This window comes from Drosophila takahashii, chromosome 2L, assembly GCF_030179915.1.
Source record: "Drosophila takahashii strain IR98-3 E-12201 chromosome 2L, DtakHiC1v2, whole genome shotgun sequence".
Lineage (NCBI taxonomy): Eukaryota > Metazoa > Arthropoda > Insecta > Diptera > Drosophilidae > Drosophila > Drosophila takahashii.
In genome coordinates this window covers 29,179,835-29,186,176 of record NC_091678.1, presented here as the reverse complement: position 1 = coordinate 29,186,176, position 6,342 = coordinate 29,179,835, and the positions used below count along the sequence as shown (strand labels likewise).

The window sequence follows — 6,342 nt, the reverse complement described above, 5'->3', positions numbered from 1 at the left end:
ACCTGTCGAATGATAAAATCCGATGCTCCGTTCAAAAGTTATAGCCAAAATAAGATTTTCTTCTTCCAAAAATGAAAATTTAATTCTGTTTGTCAGTTTGTGAGTTTGTCAATCTGTCCCAAAACGTTGGTTTAAAGTCCTGGAAATTTTATATGGTGTTAAACAGCTCGATTTAATAAACATTAGTTCTACCACTTTCGGAAAAACCCGCTACTTTAGTGGGAAAGAAGCTACAAATACATAGCTTAATTTCGTTAGTTCGTAAGTTCTACACTACTCAAGGGGGTATATACAGTGGCTCACAGCTTATTTCGTGCAGAGGTAAACTTAAAATTCAAACTCGTATAGCTAACAAACTATACGATAATTTACCAAAATTTAAATGCTTGTTATGTTAGGTAGTATTCTGGCCCTTATTGACCCACTTCTTTATTATACCCGTTACTCGTAGAGTAAAAGGGTATATTGTATTCGTGCAAAAGTGTGTAACAGCTAGAAGGAAGCGTTTCCGACCCCATAAAGTATATATTCTTGATCAGGGTTACTAGCCGAGTCGATCTAGCCATGTCCGTCTGTCCGCCTGTCCGTCTGTCTGTCCGTCTGTCTGTATGAACGCTGAGATCTCGGAAACTACAAAAGCCAGAAGGTTGAAATTTTTCACACATATTCTTGGGCTTCATACGCAGCGCAAGTTTCTTTTAGCCGAGCGCCACGCCCCCTCTAACGCCCACAATCGCCCACTAACCATTTTAAAATGTGTCCTGTGCCCACATCTTTAAAGATTTCCGAGAAGTATAAATGCAATTTTGTTGTGTATATTTATACTAGAGCCCTGCACGAGTTCAATTGTAAGTGAGCACTTCTAAGTTGACTTGAATTGTTCACTCACTCTGACTTACAAAAATATTTCCAAACGAATCAACCCGAGTGTAGGAAATTTCAAGTCAACTAGCTTCAAGTCACTGTTGGGCCTAAACGGGTGCGAGTGAGTGCGAGTGGCCCGATTGACTTGAATTCAGATCGAGCACTCGAACACTTAAAAGTCATATGGAAATTCGAAAATTTGAAAAAAATTTAGTATAAATTTTAGTTCTGCTCTTTCCTTTCGACTGACTTGTTGTGCTTGTGATTTCCTAAAATAATATTTTCATCCCCTTTGGCTATGGCTCAAGTCGTAAGTTTTGAAATACCTATTCAAGGTTTTATAATACTAATAATAAATCAAAAGGACTCAACAATAAACTTTTGCAAAGAATTAATGAGGCACATGAACCTGAAACGGCTGAGCAAACATCTGAAAACAATACAATATTTTCAAGTTTCATTCCAAATTTTTCACAGGACACGGATGAACATCTCATCGAAGATGAAATTTTGCTTTACCAATCCACAAAAGTATCGCTAAAAAAAAGATTATAATGTATTGCAATGGCGGGAAGAAAACAAAGGACAGTATCCTCTTTTATATAAAGTGAGTCTCAAAATTTTATGTGTTCCAGCTAGCAGTGCATCGTCGGAAAGGGCATTCTCACAGGCCCGACAGCTTATTTCCGAAAAAAGGACCGGAATTGCATCTTCAAGCATCAAATTTAATAAAATTATGTTTTTGAACTCGTATTTTCGGAAACCAAATGTTATGTAAATACAATGAAATTTAAAATAGTATGACCACATCAAACCTTCTTTGCTTAACAATTCAATTGACTCGAATTTTGGATTACTCGCACTCACTTGATCGTTTGTTTCAATCGAGTGCTCGAGTTTTTATGAGCAAGGCCTACCACTTGCTTGTTCGAAGTTTCTAAGTAAGCGAACTCGCACTCTAAAACTCTATTTTGTTAACATGACTTGTTTGTCAGTTCGAGTGAACTCGTGCAGGGCTCTAATTTATACCTTTCGAAATGTGGAAGACATTTTTCAAATCGGACCATTCATAAAAGGTTATACGCAATCAAAATTTATGTATCTATCTCCCTCGCACTCCCTTTAGCTGAGGTTCGATTTAGAGGTCTGCATGAATGCATTCAAATCGCCCTATGAAATTCATAGGGTTTTTTAGAAAGGCACCTTTTAAACAAGAAAAATTCTTTTAAACAAGAAAAATTCTTTCTTGTTTAAATTTCCTTTCAAGAAATTTTATTTCTTGATTTAAGAAATAATATTTCTTGAAAGGAAGTTTAATATTAACACTGAAACCCTAAAAATAAAATGTAACTTGGTTTTTTCTTTTGCATATTATATTTATTTACATTTAAAACATTTTACACTTAACATTTAAACATTTTTAAATAACACATTTTTGACTCAAGAAAACATTATTATTACCCAAGGTCTGTTGAACTTCATATGACCTAAGGTGATCCATTTTCTTCGCCTTTCCTCATCTATAAAAAAAGAGTTATTGGGATATCAATGATTTGTTTTTACATAAACAACTTTTTTGAAATAATGTAATGTTAATAATAGCCAAAATACAAACACGTTGGACAGACGACCGAGAGAGAGGAGCAAGACAGGTAGAAAATGAAGGGTTGAAAATCGAATTTCAGAGAGAGAGAGGCACGGGAGAGACACGTACATACATACATATATATTTACATACAGTCCTTTGCGCGAAGGGACCCACCGGGAAAATTCCTCTGGAAAATAACATATTTTCAAGAGGTTTCTCCATAGAAGCGGAAGGGACTAAACCTCATTCACCCCTTACATTTCTTCCATCTCTGGTTTCAAAATACACGGGGGTGACACAAAAAGTAAGGGGGAAATGAGGTTTCTATCTGGATCTCTGGCAGAAGAATGCAGGACAAAATCCACTGGTTTTTCGACTTCCCGCATTATAGATTTTCCACACGTACCCAGTTATGGTTTTCCTCCACTTGCAATATCTGTTTTTCTACACCCTCCCAGTTTTGGTTTTTCCAGACCCTCGCAGTTTTGGTTTTGCACTGCTTTGCAGTATCTGATTTTCCACAATAAAAATCATGTTTTTTGTAATATTTGTTTGTGTATTTATTAATAATATTTACAATCGAAGCATTCCCGGGTTTTGCTTGGCCGAATGCAGTACTTAGATATCCATTTCTTGTCTGTCTTCTGAAAATATCAAACATAATTTAGATATGAATGTAAGACCAGGAATAATAATAAGAGTAATTACCATTATTAGGTCTCCGCACAAAATTAAAGGATCTCTCCAGAAATTATGCCTGGTTTGCCATGGCCGATCATTTACCCTCTGTTCAGTTGTTTTATGTCGGGTATCTATATCAAAAACTATGAGAAGAAAAAATAAAATGTGACAAACGCAGGCGCAACACTTCTGGTCCCAAGAAGTCTCAGTCGGCCTGGCTGAAATAAATGTAATATTTTGATTAAGTTAAACAACTAAGTTAGTACTGAAGTACTATTTATACAACCATTTAATGAACACCTCACACCATTTACCACTGGTAAAGATTAAAAACATTTCAAGTGTCACTGAAATGCAGAATTTGTGTTGAAGATAGCATCCGGAGGCGTATATTTATAAATGGCGAAAATATCTGTGATACTAACCTTTGTAACGCTGAAATAAAGGTTATAAAAAGACAAAATTCATTTTATCACTCACCTTTTTATTGTTTTTTAGATTAAAATTAACTATTTTCACTTTTTTTTCACTTTTTCCAACAAATTTAAAAATGATGTGACCCTGCATTATATTCTTGATAATACCATACAAAATGCAGATAACTGTGGTGTAAATTTCGTTGTAAAGTTGGGTCACACTTTGGCGCCGAATAAATATTTAAACAATACTTTTCAGGGACCGTAATCATTAAAGGTTACGTATATTATAGGTATATTAGGCATTTTTCGTGTTATTAATACTACCAACACGAATTTTTATTTTTTAACAACACTTAAAAATGGCTTAGGCCACGATCTGACGATCAAATTTTTTTATTTCACAAAAAATGTTTAAAAATGTAAAAAACAACAATGGTTTTCTTTGTAATTTAATGTAATTCCTTGATAATTGTGATCAAATATTTTAATCGTCTTACCGTGGCTTTTCTCTATAATTTGGTTGAATCCCACATTCATCCTTATTATTATTTGAAAAATGTTGAGTAAAATAAATTAATATTATCATTATAGACATTATGATAATAATGTTATATAGTTTATTTTTTTTGATTAACAATTATTAATATTTTTTCTACGACTTTTAAAATTACTAAAAATTAAAACTAAATGTGAGAAACAAGTCTTTTGGTTTTGGTGAAAATCATAGGATTTTTGAATATTATAAGTTGGTGATTTTTTTGTTAAAAAATATAATCGTAGTGCCACAGAAATCACACAGCGCATAAATGGCCTGATATTGATGCTACTCAGAAACCCACCCTCATTTAGCGCTCAGAAATTATCTATCCCTACACCGCCGCCTGCAAAAAGGAACAGGATTTCAAGAACACAAAAACCAACTTCTCACATTCCCGCTGGGCAGGGCAGATCGTGTCAGTTTTAAGAAGGTAAAGAGAGATACGTCGCGACACGTAGGTCAAGCGAGCGAGAGAGAGGAGCAGAATATGAAAGGGTTGAAAATCGGGTTTCAGATCGGGTGAGCCGCGTACATGCATAGATATTTACATGCATACATAAGTATGTCAAACAAATACAACATATTTTTCTTACCTTAGAAGGTTTTAAAACAAAATTACAGCTTCGACAAACAAATTATTTGGCTGATGCAACTGCAGGTATTTTCACTCTGAAAAATAAATAAAATGCGAGTAATAAGATAAAGTTATTATAGAACTGTACACCCAGAAATTTATGTACAAATGTATGTATGTACGTAGCTCTTAGCTAAAAAACAATTCAACTTAATTGATATAAGCTTGGTAAAGAGATTTTGAATTTATCCTTTAATTACATACATACAATTGTACGCGCGCTATACAAAAAATTATATATTTACATACCTTTGAATATTCGGAAAAAGGCTTCACCTCTTATCCGCTTGAAAATCACGTCCATCACTCACGAATTTTTTTCACAACTGACGCTCGGGGGATCAGAGAAGTCGGTAGCCGGGTAGTAGTCGGGCCGAGTAGGCCCTTCGTCCCACTTCGTTTTTCTTGTCGTTATCATTCGGCAGCCGAAGAAAGTCAATGGCTACTTTCCTATATTCTAGGGTCATTTCATTCATATATTCAAAGGTGATTTTGTCCTTAAATACGTACAAGAATGTTTTGGCTGCGACGGCAAAACAAACATATGAGATTTTCATTTTTCTATTTTTAAGAAAAATTCTTTCTTGAATTTTTTCCATCAAGAAAGGTTTTCTGTATTCAAAGGCCAATTTTCTAATAACAAGAAATTTTTTTTCTATTTTCAAAGGTAGGCCGATTCAATGGCGAGATTTCCAAAATTTAGAAATTAATTTTTATGAGTGTAGACTCAGTCTCACAATATTCAAGCTATATCGCCCGAATGGGAATAAAACAAAATGACAGTTTTGACTGAGTTCATTCGAGTTAATTCTATAATAAACAAGAGAGAACGCTATAGTCGGGTTGTTGTCCCGACTATCTAATACCCGTCACTCAGCTAAAGGGAGTGCGAACGCTGTGTCGGGTTGATGTCCCGACTAATAATCGTAACTCAGCTAAAGGGAGTGCGAGGGAGATAGATATATAATTTTTGATTGCGTATAACTTTTTAATGAATGGTCCGATTTGAAAAATGTCTTCTACATTTCGATAGGTATAAATATACACAACAAAATTGCATTTATACTTCTCGGAAATCTTTAAAGGACCCATTTAAAATCGTTAGTGGGCGATTGTGGGCGTTAGAGGGGGCGTGGCGCTCGGCTAAAATAAACTTGCGCTGCGTAGGAAGCCAAAGAATATGTGTGGGAAATCTCAACCTTCTAGCTTTTGTAGTTTCTGAGATCTCAGCGTTCATACAGACGGACAGACAGACAGACAGACAGACAGACAGACAGACAGACAGACAGACAGACAGACGGACAGACGGACATGGCTAGATCGACTCGGCTAGTGACCCTGATCAAGAATATATATACTTTATGGGGTCGGAAACGCTTCCTTCTAGCTGTTACATACTTTTGCACGAATCTAGTATACCCTTTTACTCTACGAGTAACGGGTATAAAAATATCAAAGGACAGGGCTTGTAATGCATCTAAATATAACAAAATCATAAATTGATAATATTAAAGTTACAAAAATACAAAAAAAAAACATTTTTTTTAATTGTTAAAGATTTATTTATATTGGCGTGTAAAAACATAATTTTGTTAATGCTGTCCGCGTTAGTGGCAAT

General features: G+C 34.9%; 1 long non-coding RNA gene across 7 annotated transcripts; it reads right to left on the bottom strand.

The window, feature by feature from the left end:
• Nucleotides 1-2,987: 2,987 nt before the first annotated feature.
• On the bottom strand, nt 2,988-3,711 carry LOC138914980 (uncharacterized). 7 transcript variants are annotated; one of them, XR_011420680.1, is made up of 4 exons: nt 3,614-3,685; nt 3,420-3,480; nt 3,161-3,351; nt 2,988-3,096 (listed from the first exon to the last, which is right to left on the bottom strand). It is a non-coding gene; the product is annotated as an uncharacterized lncRNA (long non-coding RNA). The 7 variants fall into 7 exon arrangements; XR_011420683.1 differs by having other exon boundaries at nt 3,161-3,347; nt 3,614-3,659; XR_011420678.1 differs by lacking the exon at nt 3,420-3,480 and having other exon boundaries at nt 3,614-3,711.
• Between the last annotated feature and the right edge of the window lie 2,631 nt (nt 3,712-6,342).